An 18,825-nucleotide genomic window follows, 5' to 3' on the forward strand; every position below is an offset into this window, starting at 1 on the left:
TTTTTTTTTTTTTTATGATTTTGAGTTTTGTTCCACATTGTTCTCCCACTCTATGCGGGATCTCCTGACTTCTCCTCTGAGTGGCTGACAGTGATAGCCAGGCACCATCTAGTTCTTCTGGTTTCATGGTCATATAGGCCATATAGGCTGAGAATCTACTAGTCACTTGGACTAATTATTTCCATGTGTCTTTGTTTTCTTCATTTTTCTTTGCTCTGGAGTAGGAGAGATCCATCATTGCATCTAGATGGCTGTTTGCAAGCTTTTAAGACCCCAGTTTCTATTCACCAAAGTAGGAGGAAGAACAATGGTTTTGTGTAGTATGTTATGCCAGTTGAGCTTGATGTCCCCTGTGTCAATGGTCCCAAGCCTGCAGGTCCAACTACTCGCTCACTCAGGGTAGCTAGCTGCAGCCAAGAAGTCACCACAATCTTGTTCCTTGTCAGCTCTACTATACACCTCAGCATTCTTACAACACATACAAATATGGATGTAGAAACATCATCTGAAAATGTCTCTACATGGTCATGGGCACACTCCCCTTGCCTAGACATACCTGATCATTCAGCTTATCCACCCATCTATATACCCATAGATCAATACTTGACTTCATTGGCAATGCAGTAGTACTGTACATGCAAAGGGTTCATCTTTGTTGTCTGTACCTCACATGTACCTCTCTAAGTCTTCCTCTTCCTCAATGCCATCGTGTTGATCACTAACATTTGTTACATTGCCCTTCTCTTCACTGAAATCAATACTTGTCTTTAGCTATCTAACAGTGTTCCCTCCCCTCCTGTCCCATCCCTGGTAACCAACAAAGAAAATTTCCTTCCATATATAACCTTTCTTTGACTTTTTGCAATAACAGACTAGTATAATATTTGTCCTTCTGTGATTGACTTATTTCAATCAGCATAGTGTCCTCCACGTTCATCCGTGGTATGCGGTGTTTTGCAGATTCTACCTTATTCTTTAGGGTTGCATAGTATTCCATTGTGTGTATGTACCGTAGTTTGGTTATCCATTCTTCTGTTGATGGGCATTTAGGTTGTTTCCATCTCTATTTGCTATTGTGAATAGTACTGCCATGAACATGGGTGTGCATATATCTGTTCTTGTCCTGGCTGTCACTTCTTTAGGATATATACCTAGTAATGAGATTGCTGGATCAAATGGTATTTCCAATTCTAACTTTTTAAGAAATCACCATACTGATTTCCACAGTTGTATCATTTTACAGTCCCACCAATAGTGTATCAGAGTCACAATCTCTCCACATCCTCACCAGAATTGTTATTTTATGTGTTGTTGAACTTTGCTATAAGTGCTGGTATGGTATGGTATCTTATTATTGTTTTGATTTGCATCTCTCTCTGGTCATGTAGTGCCTAAGGCTTTTGACTGCTAACCAGAAATATGGCAGTTCAAACCCACCAGCCATTTTGCCAAGATTGGGCAATTTACTTCTGTAGAGATACCACCTGAGAAACTCAAGGAGGGGTCACTATGAGTTGGATCTGACTTGAAGACAATGAGTTTGGTTTTTGGTTAATGAGTGTGAACATTTCTTCATGTGTTTGTTGGCCTTCTGAATATCTTCCTTGGGGAAGTGTATATTCCTATCTTCTGCCCCTTTTTAAATTAGATTGTTTGCCTTTTTGTTGTTGAGGTGTTGAAGTTTTCTATACATTTTAGAGATAAGTCTCTTATCAGATATTTCATTGCCAAATATCTTTCCCATTCTGTAGGTTTTCTTTTTACTTTTTTGGAGAAGTCTTTTGATACACATAAGAATTTAATTTTTAGAAGGTCTCAGTCATCTGGTTTACCTTCTGCTGTGTGTGCATTTTAGGTGTGGTGTAGTAAATTACTTAGTGTGGCTTTTCTATCCATAAGCCTTTGTAAACTGCGAGGTAGAATTTGCCATGAGCAACTGAGGAGCTTCAGATTGCTAAAATTGTCCACCTTGGGTATTTCTGTTGGGAGTGGCACAAAACAATGTTCTGGGAGGTTCCCGCTCTCTCTTTCAGGTGCTTAGAATTCTGATGTTATGGTTGGTTGGTTTGGGCCACTCTACTGGGCTCAAAAGGAGGCTTCCTAGAGGCAGAACTCTCTCTGACTGCTGGTTGAGGAAGGACGTGCTCCTGAGAGACACGCACTGCTGGCAAAGAGATGCAAGAGACACGCATTGCTGAGTGAGACATCAAGGGACATGCACTGCTGGGAGAGAAACTGTGAGAGACTGTTGGCTGAGAGAGTGGGCTGGGAGAGAGACTGAGTATTTTTCCTGAACTTGAATTATAGCCTGGTGCTTCCCTAATAAACCCCATAATCTGTGAGTTCTGTGTGACCACTGAAGCAGATTATCAAACCCAACGGATAGGCTTTGGGTGCTGTGGGAGGAATGATTGGTGTAAGGAATGGAGGAAGACAGCATGTCTGGCCTCCCAGGAGTAAGCCTTGAACTACTGATAGTGATTCTGTCTTCCTCTTGTGCAGTTAGAGGAGGTCAGAAATGGTGCCTCCTTGCCCCTTTAACATTAGGCTATGCTTGATAGTCTATTTATGCCATAAATTATGGCCCCTGAATTTGCACCTGTTTTATCTTTGATGAACTTTATAGTTTTATGTTTCACATTTATGTCTTTGATCCATCTGGAGTTAGTTTTTGTGTGTGGTGTGAGTTACAGATCTTGTTTCATTTTTCTGCAAATAGTTATTCAAGTATGTTAGCACCATTTGTGAAAGAGACTATCCCTTCCCCATTTAATGGATTTTGGCCCTTTGTCAAAGATCAGCTGACCATAGGTCAATAGATCAATTTCTGGGTTATCAATTCTGTGCCATTGGTGAATATGTCTTTTGTTGTACCAGTACCAGGCTATTTTTTTGCAACTGTGGCTGTATAGTAGGTTTTGAAATCTGGGAGTGTGAGAGTTCCTACTTTCTTGTTCTTCTTCAGCAGTGGTTTGCATATTTGAAGTGTCTTTCCTTTCCAGAGAAAATTAGTGATTGTTTTTTCCTTGTCTTTAAAGAATGTTGATGAAATTTGAATTGAGATTGCAGTGTTGCTTTGGGAAGTATTGACTTTTTCACAACATTCAATCTTCCTATCCATGAGCATGGTATGTTCTTCCATTTATGTAGATCTCTTATTTTTTCTTGAAGTACTGTTTTGTAGTTTTCTTTGTATAGGTCTTTTGTGTCCCTTGTAAGATTTATTCCCAAGTATTTTATCTTTTTGGTAGCTATTGTAAATGGTATTGATTTCCTTATATTCCTTTTCAGAGACCTCTTCTCTGGACTAGAGGAATCCAACTGATTTTTGTATGTTGATCTTGTATCCTGCCACTCTACTAAATGTTTCAATAAATTCCAGTAGTTTTCTTGCTGAATCTGTTGGGTTTTCTATACATAGGATCATATAGTCAACAAATAGGGATAGTTTTACTTATTTCTTACCAATTTGGATGCTTTTGATTTCCCTTTCTTGCCTTGTTGCCCTGCTAGGACTTCCAATACAACATAGAATAGAAGTGGAGATAGAGGGAATCCTTTTGTGGTTCCTGTTAGCAAGGGGAATGGTTTCATTCTCTCTCCAGTGAGAATAATCTTGGCTATTGGATTTTAATATACACCCTTTATTATGCTGAGGAATTTCCCTTCTATTCCTATTTTTTTTTATTATTAGAAATGGGTGTTGGATTTAATCAAATTCCTTTTCGGCATCTGTTGATATGATCTTGTGATTCTTTTCCTTTATTTTACTTATGTGATGGATTATGTTGGCTGTTTTTCTAATGTTGAACCATCCTTGTGTACCTGGTATGAATCCCACTTGGTCATGATATATTATTTTCTTGATATGTTGTTGGAGTCTGTTGGCTAGGATTTTGTTGAAGATTTTTGCATCTATATTCATGAGGGATATTGGCTGCAGTTTTCCTTTCTAGTGGTCTCTGCCTGATTTTGGTATTAGGGTTACACTTGCTTCATGTGGTAGTTAAAGTTGTATGTAAACTTGGTTAGGCCTGGTTAAGTGTCTGGGAAGCTGGTGGTATTTATTCCCCATGATGAGACTGGCAATCAGCTCTATGCTGGAATCTACCACAAGCAGCTGAGTAGCTGCTTTAGGGATGTGGTCTGCTTCTTGTATATAAGAAGCAGTTTTGTGAACAGTTTCTAGATTATGGCACACTTGAACCCTGCATGTAGCCATTTCATTATTCTGCGACCTGCTATGCTCTGCTGACCTTGGGACTTTCAGTGGACTTGAATTAATGGCCTACCAGGTGGTTTGGTAACATTGGGACTGTGTCTTTTTACTTGTCAACTTGGGCTTGTTAGTCTTAGTAGCTAGCAGCTGTCTGAGTGAAGAAAGGTCTCTAGCTCCAGTGGGCTGAGAACAGGAGGCAGAGCTGGAGTCCAAGGTTGAGTAGCTATCACCCAGCCCCTAGAGCCTGGCACTTTGAACTTGGACTTAAAGCCTCAAAACTGTAAGAGAATAAACTCCTGTTTGTTAAAGCCATCCTATTTGTGGTATATTCCTGTTAGAGCAGCACTAGGTAACCAAAACACTTCATACGATGAATTTGGGAAGATTTATCTTTTCTACATTCTACAATAGTTTGAGTAGGATTGGTGTCAGTTCTTTCTGAATCATTGGTGGAATTCTCCATTGAAGGCATTTGGGCCAGGACATTTTTTCTGTTGGTAATTTTTTTTTTAATGACCTGTTCAATTTCTTCTTTTGTTATGGGTCTGTTCAAGTTTTCTACTTCTATCTGTGCTAGTTTTGTTAAGTAGTGTGTTTCTAGAGATTTGTCCATTTCTCTAAATTTTCAAATTTGTTATTGTACAGTTTTTCATAGTATCCTGATATTATTCTTTTTATTTCTATTGGTTCTGTTGTGACCTTACCTTTTATTTCTTATTTGTGCTATTTGCATTTTCTCCTTCTTTTCCTTTTTAAGTTTGCCAGTGGTTTATTGACTTTATTAATCTTTCAAGGAACCAACTTCCAGTTTTGCTGATTTTTTTTTCTGTTGTCTTTCTATTTTCTGTTTCATTTACTTCTGCTTGAATCTTTATTATTTTATTTTATTTTATTTCTGGTGATGATAGGCTCTTTTTGTTGCTCTTTTTCTACTTTTTGGAGATGTTGTGTTAAGGTGTTTATTTTTGGCTCTTTCTTTGTTGATGTGTGCATTCATTGTTATAATTTGGCCTCTGATCACTGCTTTTGCTGTATCCCAAATATTTTGATAAGTTGTATTTTCATTCTCCTTTGAGTCAAAGAATGTTTTGATTTCATATTTTATTCCTTCTGTTACCCAGTAACTATTGAAGAAGGTGTTAATCAGTTTCCATATGTTTGCTCTTTTTCCTTTGGTCCTCCTAATGTTAATTTCTAATTTTATAGCATTGTAATCTGAGAAGATGCTTGGCAGTATCTCAATAGTTTTAACTTTATTGATGCTTGCTTTGTGGCCTAACATATGGTCTATCTGGAGAATGTTCCATGTGTGCTAGAAAAGAATGTATACTTTGCTGTTGTTGGGTGGAGTGCTCTGAAGGTGTCTATAAGGTCAAGATGGTTGATTGTATTGTTTAGTTCTTTAGCATCTTTGTTGAGTTTCTTTCCAGTTATTCTATCTTATATTGAAAGTGGTGTATCAAAAGTCTCCTACTATTATTGTGATTCAGCTATTTGTCTTTTCAATTCCGTTAAAGTCTGCTTTATGTATTTTGGGGATTTTTCATTGGGTGCATGGATATTTACTATGGTTATGTCCTCTTATTCAACTGATCCTGTAATCATTACATAATGTCCTTCCTGAACATTTTTGTCTTAAAGTTTATTTTATCAGAAATTAGTATTGTCACTCCTGCTCTTTTTTGCTTTCCATTTGCTTGATATACTTTTTTTTTTTTTTTTTCAGTCTATTTCTGTCTTTGTGTTTGCAGTGTAGTAAATTACTTGGTATGCCTTTCTACCATGAGTCTTTGTAAACTCTGAGGTGGAATTTGCCATGAGCAACTGAGGAGCTCCTGATTGCTAAAGTTGTCCACCTGGAGTATTTCTGTTGGGAGTGGCACAAAACAAAGTTCTGGGAGGGTCCTGCTCTCTCTCAGGTGCTTAGAATTCTGATGTTATGATTGTTTGGTTTGGCCACTCTGCTGGGCTCAAAAGGAGGCCTCCTAGATGCAGAACTCTCTCTCTGACTGCTGGCTGAGGAAGACCGTACTGCTGAAAGAGACACACACTGCTGGGAATGAGACGCAGGAGGCATGCATTGCTGAGTGAGACACCGAGGGACACACACTGCTGGGAGAGAGACTGTGAGGACTGTTGGCCGAGGGACGGTGGGCTGGGAGAGAGACTGAATGCTCTTTCTGAACTTGAATTGTAGCCTGGTGCTTCCTTAATAAACCCTGTAATCTGTGAGTTCTGTGTAGCCACTGCAGCAAATTATCGAACCCAGGAGAGAGGTGGTGGGTGCTCTGGAAGGAACGGTTGGAGAAAGGACTGGAGGGAGGCAGCATGTCTGGCCTCGCAGGAATAGGCCTTGGGCTATTGATGATGATTCTGTCTACCTCTTGTGGGATTAGAGGAGGTCAGAACATGTGGCCTCCCTGCCGCTTTTCCAGTGTCTAAGGTGAGTCTCTTGTAGACATGATGGGTCATGTTTACTTATTCAGTCTGCAACTTTCTGTCTCTTGAGTGGTATATTTAATCCATTGACATTCAATGTAATTATTAACAAGTATGAATTCATTGATGTCATTTTTTTATGTGCTTTTTTGTGAAGGTGTTGCTGATTTCTTTGTTCCATGTAATTTTCTTTGCTGAGCTCATTTTATTTATGAATCGTGTTATCATTTCCTTCATTGCTATTGTTTTAGTATCTGCTAAGTATTTGTGCTTGTCCTCTTTTAAATTTTGATGTGAAGTTTTATTATTTTTCTTTGAGGTTACCCTGTGATTTATAATTTTCTTCCAAAATTTAAAAACTGTCTGTTCTATCTCACAATTGTCTTGACTTCCTCACCATTTAGAAGTTCTGTAACTACACAATTTTCTCCTTTTTTTTGGTTTGTAGTTGTCTTCATTTACCAGTTGATGTCTCTGGTTCCCTGTTTACAGTCTTGTAAGCTTATTTTTCTTTGGACACCTCTATAACTGGGTTGATTTCTGGGTTATGTCATTGGGTGTGTTAATCTTCAGTTGTTGTTTGCTATTGTTGGTTCTATGTTTGAAGAATTTCCTTTAGCATCTTTTGTAAAGTTGTTCTGGATTTAAAAATTCTCTTAATTTCTGCTTATTTGGAAAACCCATAATTTCATTCTCATATTTGATAGACAATATTTACTGGATATCAGCTTTTGTCAGATCCGACATGGGGGCAGTGAGTTTGGTTTTATATAATTCTTGGTTGGAAATTTTTTTCTTTCAGGATTTTATACACATCATTCTACAACCTTCTTTCCTGCCTGGTTTCTTCTGAGAAAGCAGATCTTAGTATTATTGGATGTCTCTTTTAGGTTGTTGTTGTTGTTGTTATGTGCCGTCGAGTCAGCCCCAACTCATAGCAACCCCTCCTTGGGTTTCCAAGATAGTATTACTATAGAATTAGATTGTCCAGCCTTCCTTCCAAGGAGTGGTTGGTGGGTTTGAACTGCCAGTCTTCTCTTTAGCAGTCAAGTGCCTTAGACACTAGGCTACCAGAGCTCCTTTTTGTTTTTCCCATACTACTTACAGGATTCTTTCATTGTCTTTGGTTTTGGTGAGTTTTGTGATGTTATATTTAGGTAATTTTCTTGTATTAGGGTTTTTTGAAATTTTTGAATGAATATATTCTCATTTTTCATCATATTAAGGAAATTCTCTTTCAACAAATGTTTGAAAATTTTCTCTGTGGTTTTATCTGTCTCTTCCTGCTCTGGAATTCTGATTACACATAGATTATTCCTCTTGATATTAGCCCACATGAACCTTAGGTTTTCTTCACTATGTTTTGGTCTTTTGTCTATTGATCCCTTAACAAAATAGTGCTGAAGTATTTGTCTTCAATCTCATTATTTTTGTTTTCCATTGATTCAATTCTACACCTTTGTCCATTCAATGTATTATTTATTTCTGAAATCATAATATTAATCTTCTGAATTCTTTTTTGTTGTTTTTGTATCATTTCTAATTTTTAGCTTATTTTGTCACTTTGTTCTTGTATTGTTTTCCTAAATGGATCTAGAGCTTTGTGTGTGTTTCCATTAATTTTGTCAGTGTTTTCCTTGATCTGTCTCTCAATCGATTGAAAGAACCAAACATAATTCTTTTAAATTCTTTTAAATTCTTTATCAGGGAGTTCTAATGCTGCTGTTTCTTCAGGAATGTTTTCTGGTCTTGTACCCTGGTTCCTTGTTTCTATTATTTTATCTTGTTTCTTTGTGTGGACTATGATGGTCTGTTATCTCTGAGACATTGTGGTATTATTGTATTTATGTTTAATTTGTGGTAGTATATTGATGTGATTCTCCCAAGATTTTTTTTTTTTTCCTTTATTTTGTTTTGATGTATCTGTGTGAGCAGGGTACTTTTCTCCTCTATTTGCTGGTTGTTAGCACTTAGCCACCTATGTCCTGGTGGGAGTGATAGAGAATGAGAGTGTGTGCATAGAGCTCTGTTAGCTATTTGTAAAGAGAAGTTGAGGGTGAGCTGAGCTGGTATTGGCCTCTGTCTGTCATTGGTCAGCTATTGCAAAAGCAAATGGTGGCCTTCACTCAGTGTGGGAGGTTACAGGATATGCAGGTATGATTGGGTTGTGTGGGAACCATTGCTGTCTCCACTCATGAGGGGAAAAAAAAAAATCTAAAAAGCACCAAAAAAAAAAGAACAAAGACAAGAGAATAAAAAACCCAAACTCCATAAACAAACAGGACCAATCACACACACATACACACACACACACACAAACAGAAAAAAATAGCATATAAGAAGAAAAATTTTCAAAATACTTTTAAAAATGATAAAAGAAAGATAATGTGAAACAACAACAACAACAAAGCCTCAATATCAAGGGATAGAGCAATGAGAGAAAGAAGCAAGAGTAAAAGAATAGGGAAAACTACAAAAAGAAAAACAAGGGATGGGAAGAACCAAAAGAAAGAAAAAAGAAGAGTATAAGGAAAAGGGAACAGAAGAAAAAGAAAAAAAAAAAACCCTAAGAACAAGGGATGGTAATGAAAAAAAGAAAAAAGGAGGAAGATAAAAAGGATAATTTATAAACAAACAAACAAAAATCTGTTGGTGGCAGGGCATTGCACACAGGCTCTGCCAGGACACAGATGGGGATCGAAGTGGAGGTGGTAGGATGACCACACATCTGTTCAGCAAGAAGGTATGGGGCACAGGTGTAACAAGGGGAATATTACACCTCTCCAGTAGTCAGTCTCCAGTGCAGTTGCCTATGCTCTCCTTGTCAGGTGGAGGTCCCTCACACACACACACTCAAAACTGCTGCTCTGGCTGCTTGCAAACATCTAAAATGGCTATGCCCTCAGATAGCTGTCGGCAGTCCAGAGGTCTACCTGTTCCCTTTCTTGCTGTTCTCCCTTCTGGTCATTAGGCACTGATGCAGTTCTTGCTCATGCAGCCTTGGTAAGCAGAACCAATTCTTAGGCTGCTATCAGGAAATACTCCAAATGGCTGTGCCCTCAGGACAGCTGGCAGTCTGCAGCTCTGTTTATCTCTTTACTCACTGTTTCATTCAGGTTCTTCTACTGGTTGGTATTTAATCCATTTCCTTATCCTTCCCTTCAAAGCTTAGGGTTCCACAATCATCTTCTGTATTGATTTTCACTGGTTTCTCATTGCTTTGTTGCAGAGGGTCAGTGTAGTTTGTCTGATTATTCTGCTATCTTGCCAGAACTCTCCCAAGGACACTTTTCATTCTTCCATTACCTGGTTTATTATTAGGGTTGTAATCACAACACTTTCTTTTTCTCTACAATACAGCAATTTCAATGGCAACATCCTTTTCTCCTTCAATTCTCTTTTTTTCAGCCTAACATATCTACTCATAAGGCTTTAAATATAAAATTTTGTTGACAGTTCACCAAATTCTAATTCCCACCGACATCTATTTTCTGAACACTTACTTAAGTATGCCTCACTCCTAACATGTTCAAGGCTGATCTCCTTGTTCCCTTCTTATTGTGCTCCTCAGCTGGGGTTTGTCCTTCTAAGTGAATGATGATACCATCCACCCAGTTGCCTAGCTGGTCAGTTGCTCATACCAGGAACTTATTCTTGATAGCTCAGGCCTCACATTAAGTTCTGTAACTTTTACATCCAAAATAGATCTCCAGTCCATCACTTTCTCCCAGTTCATCATACCATTACTATTTTAATGGAGTCACACCATTACTATTTTAATAGAGTCAAAGACAAACATGGAACAAGAAAGCATATTGATCTCATTTCAGTTATTATAATGGGGAGAGTGTCCCAGATCTGAATGCTAGTGTGTCCCAGGAGGACGGTCTTTCCTTAGAGTTTTACAGGAAGTTGGTGATTTATACATGTGATTATTTTGCAATCAGAAGAGGTCTTAATCACTTAGCTGATTAGGAAATATTTATCTGTTTATCTGTGTATCTAAGTAGTTTCAAGGGAAATGTTAGTTGCCTTAGAGCCAATTCTGACTCATACTGACCCTCTGTACAACAGAATGAAACAATGCCTGGTCTTGTACCATAGTCACAATCATTGCTATGCTTGAGCCCATCATCACAGCCACCATGTCACTCCATCTCATTAACAGTCTTCCAATTTTTTGCTGCCTCTCTACTTTACCAAACATGATGTTCTTCTCCAGGGACTGGGTCCCTTCTGACAACATGATCAAAGTATGAGAGATGAAGTATGGCCAATCTTGCTTCCAAGGAACATTCTGGCTGCACTTCTTCCAAGACCGATTTGTTCATTCTTCTAGAGCTCCATAGTTTTTTTTTTTTTTTTTTTTAATATTGTTCATCAACACCACAGTTCAAAGACATCAATTCTTTTTTTGGCCTTCCTTATTCATTGTCCAACTTTCACATACATACAAGGCTACTGCAAATGACATGGGTTTGGTCTGGCACATCTTAGTCTTCAAAGTGAAATCTTAAATAATCACTAATTTTATTTGGGAAAGAAAGAGACCTTGGATAATCAAAGCATTACTGAAGAAGAACAAAGTAGGAGGTCTCATACTCCCTAATCTCAAAATCTACTATTCAGCTATGGTAGTCAAAACATCCTGGTATAGGTACAATGGCAGACACTTACGCCAGTGGAACAGAATTGATAGCCCAGAAAGATCCATCTACCTATAATTAGCTGATCTTTGACAAAGGGCCAAAATCGATTAAATGGGGAAGATATAGTCTCCTTAAAAAATGGTGCTAGCAAAACTGGTTATCCATTTGCAGAAAAATGAAACAATATTCATATCTCACACCATACACAAAAACTAACTAAAGGTAGATCAAAGACTTAAACATAAAACCTAAAAATACAAAGTTCATCAAAGAGAAAATGGGAGCAAACTTCGAGGCCCTAGTATTTCATGTAAATAGACTGTAAAACGTAAGTAAAAATGTGAAAACAGCAGAAGATAAACTAGACTTCTGAAAATTAAATTCCTATGTTCATCAAAAGACCTCCAAAAAAGTAAAAAGAGAATCTAGATATTGGGGAAAAAATATTTGGCAAAAATTTATCTGACGCTATTAGAGAGATGCAAATCAAAACAACAATGAGATACCATCTTGCTCCAGCACTAGTAGCAAAGTTCAACAAGACAGAAAATAACAAATGCTGGCGAGGTTGTGGAGAGATTGGGACTCTCATACTCTGCTGGTGGGACTGTAAAATGGTACAACCATTGTGGAAAGCAGTATGGCGATTCCTTCAAAAGTTGGAAATACAAATACCATTTGACCCAGCCATCCCATTACTAGGTATATACCCTAAAGAAGTGAGAGCCATAACAAGAACAGATATATGCACGCCGATGTTCATCGCAGCACTATTTACAATAGCCAAAACTTGGAAACAACCTAGATGTCCAACAACTGAGGAATGGATAACCAAACTTTGGTACATTCACACAATGGAATACTATGCAACGCTAAAGAATAATGTAGAATCTGCAAAACACCGCATAACGTGGATGAACTTGGAGGACATTATGCTGAGCGAAATAAGTCAGTCACAAAAGGACAAATATTGTATTAGTCGGTTATTGTGAAAGTTAAGGAAAGGTTTATATATTGGAGGACATTTTCTTTGTTGGTTACCAGGGGTGGGAGGGAAGGGGAGGGAATGCTGTTAGATAGATAGAGATAAATATTGATTTGGGTGAAGAGAAGGGCAATGTACCAAATGTGAGTGACCAATATGGCAGCATTGAGGATGAGAAAGACAGAGAGAGTTACATGGGCAGTACAAACAACAGATATGAACCCCTTTGTAAATACAATACTGAGTTGTCAATGAAAGCAAACATGGGTATAGGGACGGATAGATGGGTGAACAAGCTAAACAATTATGTATGTCTAAATGGAGAGTGTATCCAAGATCATATACAGGGTTGGCAGACAATGGGCCTCTCGAAGAGTATGAAGGGATGGACACTGGGAGGAGGTAACTATGGGGAGGAAGTGGGAGGGGAGCTGCTGCATTGTAAATTTTGGTCAATGACATGAGACAAAGTATATGTGAACTGCTGTATGAAAAGTGAATTTACTCTGTAAATCTTCACCCAAATCCTAATAAAAAAAAAAAAAATATCTGACAAAGGACTCATCTCTAAAGTTTATAGAAATATCTAACACTCAACATCAAATAAATAAATAAATAAATAAAATCCAATTAAAAATGGGCAGAAGACATGAACAGAAACTTCCACAAAGACAGTATTCAGGTGGCCAACAAACATGTGAAGAAATGCTTGCAATCATTAGGTATTAGAGAGATGCAAATCAAAACAATGAGATATGATCTCACACCAAAACTAACAGCAAATTTTAAGAAGACAGAAAATAAAAAATATTGGCAAAGATGTGGAGAGATTGGGACTCTTATACACTGCTGGTGGGACTGTAAAATGGTACAACCACTGTAGAAAATGGGATGGAACTTCCTTAAGGAGTTGGAAATTGAAATACCATTTGTCCAGTAATCTCACTGCCATGTATATATCCTAAAGAAATGAGAACCTGGACACCAATGTTCATCATAGCACTATTCACAATAGCAAAGAAATGGAAACAACCTAAGCCCATCAACAGATAAATGGATAACTAAACTATGATACACACATATTGAAATACTATGCAACACTAAAAAAAATAATGAAAAATCTGTGAAACACCTCATAATGTGGATGAACTTGGAGCACATTATGCTGAGTGAAATAAGTCAACTGCAGAAGGAAAAATATTGTATGAGTCCATTATTGTAAAAAATCAAAGAAAGGTTTATATGTGGAAGAAAACTTTCTTTGCTGGTTACCAGGGAGAGGAGGGGAAGGAAAATCACTAGATAGGTAAGAGGCAAGTATTGATTTGGATGAAGAGAAGGGCAATATATCAAAAGTGAGTGCAATAACACTAATTAATAGGAATACATGAAAGGGAGAACAAGAGGTACAGACAACAAAGGTAAATAGTTTTACATCTACAATACTGCACTATCAGTTATAACAAACATAATCTATGGCTGGATACATAGATAGGCAAGATGATTAGATATGGTTAGGCAAAAGGGAACATAGCCATGACCACGTATAAGTTTGGCAGATAATATTTCTTCATACATATTTGTATCTGCTATAGGAATGTCCATGTATATAATAGAGATGAGAGGCCAAAGTTATGATAACAATTTAGCCACAGCCAAACACCTTGAGGGAGTGAGTCTCTGGGGCTTCAGGCTTGAGATCATGGTCATGGAGGACATCAAGATGAATTGGAATAACATACTACACAAAAACATTGTTCTGTATCCTACTTTGGTAAGTAGTGACTGGAGTCTTAAAAACATGTGGCCAACCATCTAAGATGCAACAATTGGTCTCTCCTCTTCCAGAGTAAAGGAGAATGAAGAAAATCAAAGACACCTGGAAAGAATTAATGTAAGGAACTAGTGGACCATGCAAACCTCAGCCTATGTGACCCTGATACCAGAAGAAATAGATGGTACCTGGATACCACTGTCAACCACTTATAAAAGTATCAGAATAGGAGATCCTGGATAGGGTAGGAGAAAAATATGGAAGAAAACTCAAAATCATGAAAAAAACTAGGCTTATTGATCTGATGAAGATGGGTTAAACCCCTGAGTATGGCCCCTAGTCACTCTTTGGGCCTGGAATTTAACTTACTCCATGGCTCCAGCCAAACAATACATAGGCCTACAAAGTGAACAATTATATCAGGAATGTACACTCCTTAAAACAATCAACCATGGGAGATCAGAAGGGCAGCATTTGCATAGGGAGATAGTTCAGAGGGTAGGAATAAATAGGAAAGAAGAACACAATGAAAAAGTAACCACTGGGAGGAAGTGGGAAGACAGCTGTTACATTATGGCAATTGCAATCAATGTCATGAAACAAAATGTGTATGAATTATGAAAATGAACATGAATTTACTCTGTAAACTTTCACCCAAATGACAATTTAAAAAATATATACATATATACAAAGTGATATTTTTTCTCTTTAAAACTTTAAAGAGGTCTTTTGCAGCACATTTGCTCAGTGCAAAATGTTATTTGATTTCTTGATGGCTGCTTCCATGGGCATTGATTGTGGATCCAAATAAAATGAAATCCCTGACAACTTCAAACTCTTCTTCATTTATCATAATATTGCTTATTGGTGCTGTTGTAAGGATTTTTGTTTTCTCTATGTTGAAATATAATCTATACTGATAGTTGTAGTCTTTGATCTTGCTTCAATAATTTCTCTTAAAAAGATCAGCACAAGGCCAGTCCCTAAGAGGTGGAAGTTAAAGATGTTCCAAATGTCCAACTTTTCCAGACTGCCATGCCACTCCATCATCTCTGAAATCAACTCCTCCTCCCCTCAATAATCTCCCTTCTGTTTTAGGATTCCATAGTTCATTGTAATGTCTCACAGAACTCACAGCCTCCCAAGGGAATGGCTCATGTGGTGGTGGTAGAGGCTAGGAGGCTGTCAGGCTGGCAAGTCCCACATCTGTGGGTAGGTCTGGAAGATTCTCTCAACTGACATGGTTGTAAGGGTTGGTGAGCTCAAATCAGCAGGTTAGATGATTGCTGCTGTCTCAAGTCAAGGGGTGAAATGATGGTGAACCAAATGCAGAACCGGAGCAAGAGAGTGAACCTTCCCAGAATATTCACATATACACCCTCAAAGAAGCTAAGAGTGGTGACTTAAGCAAGGTGGGGTTCAAGGTACATCTTACCTTAAACAGAGAATAGGATCTATAATAAATCACAAAATAGAGGGTGATGGTTAGAAGGGCCATATTAAGCAATTCACTGCACTTCAGATCATCAGTGAGTGCTTCAAGTCAGTCTTCTTGACTTTTAGAAAGCAAGGTTGTGTCATCTGCATATCACAGATTGTTAATGAGTCTTCTTCCAATCCTGATGCTGTGTTCTTCATATAGTCCAGCTTCTCTGATTACTTGCTCAACATACGGATTGAATTAAGTATAGTGAAAGGATACGACCCTGATGTACACCTGTCCTAATTTAAGCCACATTGTTTCCCCTTATTCTATTTGAACGACTGCCTCTTGGTCTTTGTACAAGTTCCTCATGAGCAAAATTAAATGTTCTGGAATTCTCATTCTTTGCAATGTTATCAACAATTTGTTATGATCTACAAAGTCGAATGTCTTTGAATAGTCTGCATAAAACACTGGTAAATATCTATGTTCAAGGGGAAAAACAGCTCTAATCTCAGTTAACTAATCATGAGATAAAGCACAGGAAGTTGGAGGGGCTAAAGAAGAAGGGTCTGTGTTCGTTCTTGTCACACATCAACAAGGAAGTTATCTACTAGTCTTCCGGGATACTCTTTATAAGAAACAGCTGGCATACTGGGTAGAACAAATGGTTAAGTGCTCCACTGCTAGCTAAAAGGTTTCAACCCACCCAAAAGCATCTTGGAGGACAGGTGAGTGATCTGCTTTTGAAAAACCACAACCTTGAAAACCTTATGGAGCAGTTATACTTGCTACTCATGGAATGCCATGATTAGGAATTGACTCCACAGCAACCAACAATCTAAGAAATAGAGGACAAAGAATCTTATTTAAATCATATGGTTCTTTGCCTTAAAATGTTCCAGGAACACAAAAGGGTGGGGAGATTTTGGACAAAAAAGTTGGGGTAATTTTGTCATTGTTTTCTGAGGGTACAGGGTTCAGGTACTAAGTGCACTACTGTCAGTAGCTTTCTACTTGATCTTCTACTTTTGCCCCCATCTAATTAATTTTCCATGAGGCAGTTTAAAAGATCATTAAAAAATACAAACTGATCAAGTTACTGTCCTGCTTAAAACTTAGTGTCTTATTCATTGCAAGAATCACTTCCCTTCCTATCTCTTCTAGCATAGTGTTTTTGCCACAGTTATGCTAAGCCTTGTCCCACCTCCAGGTCTTCATCTGTTTTTACTTTTTCAGGACTCTTTTCCATGCACCCCTCTCTACTCTTTCCGCTTGATCTGGCTATTTCTACCCATCCTTCAGTAGTTTGCTTAAATGTCCTCTGTACTACTCCCATGATTAGATTAGATCCTGTCATTATTTGCTGTCATAATAACCTATGTGTTTTTCATTATAGCATTTTCCACAAGTCATTATCTGTTTATTTGTAAAATAATTCAATGCTTGTTTTCTCCCCCAGATTTTAAGCTTTTTGGTGTGTGGGATTTTGCATACCTTGTATTTCCCCTGTCTGTAGCAGAGTATCTGACTTTTATTTAGAACTCAGCAAATTTATCTTAAACAAGTGAATTAATTAAGATGGCCAAGTGACTTTGCAGAAACGTTGTGACAACTTAAATTCCCATCACCTATTTGCAGGTGTGTTAGTCTTCCTGGAACCCTAACCAAATTGATAGGAGGAAAGTGGCTTTGCTTCATTTTAATTTATAGTTTTCATTAAAATGAAAAATCACCTTTCAAAGGTGTTTATTGATTATATTTATTCTTTTGTGAACTGTCTCATATCAAAGTTTTTAATTAATTAATTTATTTTTATTGTGGTTTGGGTGAAAATTAACAGAGCAAATTCACTTTCCTTACAGCAGTTCACATATACTTTGTCTCATGACATTGACCACAATTTACCACAATGTAACTGCTCCCCTCCCACTTCCTCCCCATAGTTACCTCTTCCCAGACTCCATCCCTCCATACACTCCTGCCTCCTGAGCTCTCCCTGTGCCTTAGCAGCCCTTCTTTCTCCCATGATTGTTCTCTCCAAGGAGTGTATCTACTTGAGGTAAACATTCTACTCATATGCCTGTATTTTGTTTGGCTGGAAACCGCAGGCGTGGGTTTAATTCCAGACCTGAAGGACAGCTAGGGGCCATAGTCTCAGTGGTTCCACCAGGCTCTATCGGACCAGCAAAACTTGTCCTCCCCTATTTATTTATTTTTTTTCCAAATGATTTTGAGTTTTGTTCCACATTGTTCTCCCTCTCTATCAAGGATCTCCTACATAGATCCCTTTCCAAGTGGATGACAGTGGTAGCCGGGCCCCATCTGGTTCTTCTGGTCTCATAGTCGTATGTACAGGCTGCAGATCGGATGGTGTACCAGTCACTAGGACTAATTGTTTCCATGAATTTTTAGTTTTCTTCATTCCTCTTTGCTCTGGATGAGGAGAGACTCATCATTGCATCTAGATGGCAGCTTGCTAGCTTTTAAGATCCCAGTCACTAATTGCCAAAGTAGGAGGTGGAACAATGTTTTGTATAGTATGTTATGCCAACTGAGCTTGATGTTCCCTGTGACTATGGTCTCAAGCCCACAAGTTCAACTGTGCGGTCCCTCTGGGTAGCTGGCTGTGACCAAGCAGTGACCACAACCTTGCCCCTTGTCAGCTGTCCTATATACACCTGGGAATTCTGATCATTCACATAAACTTAGAGGACCATTGTCTGCCAACCCTATGCATTATCTTGGATACAATCGCCACTTCATAGCCATATCTAATAGTTCAGCCTGTCCACCCATATACAAATGTTTGCCTTTACTGACAACACAGTACTGTATGTGCAAAAGGGTTCATCTTTGTTGTCTGTACTTCCCATGTACCTCTCTTTGTCTTTCTCTTCCTTAATGCCACCATATTGGTCACTCACATTGGTACATTGCCCTTCTTTTCACCCAAATCAGTGCTTATCTATAACTATCTAACAGTCTTCCCTACCCTTCCCCTCCCCTCCCACCCCTGGTAACCAAAAAAGAAAATATCCTTCCGTAGATAAACCTTTCCTTGACTTTTACAATAAAGGACTAATACAATATTTGTCCTTTTGTGATTGACTTATTTCACTCAGTATAAAGTACTCCAAATTCATCCATGTTATGTGGTGTTTTGCAGATTCTCCATTATTCTTTAGCATTGCATAGTATTCCATTATGTCTATGTATCATAGTTTGGTTATCCAATTCTCAGTTGATGGACACCTAAGTTGTTTCCATCTTTTGGCTATTTTAAATAGTGCTGCGATGAACATGGGTGTGCATATATCTGTTCTTGTCATGGCT

This window comes from Orycteropus afer, unplaced genomic scaffold (assembly GCF_000298275.1).
Source record: "Orycteropus afer afer isolate SDZICR_OR568_19922 unplaced genomic scaffold, OryAfe1.0 scaffold00363, whole genome shotgun sequence".
Classification (NCBI taxonomy): Eukaryota; Metazoa; Chordata; class Mammalia; order Tubulidentata; family Orycteropodidae; genus Orycteropus; species Orycteropus afer.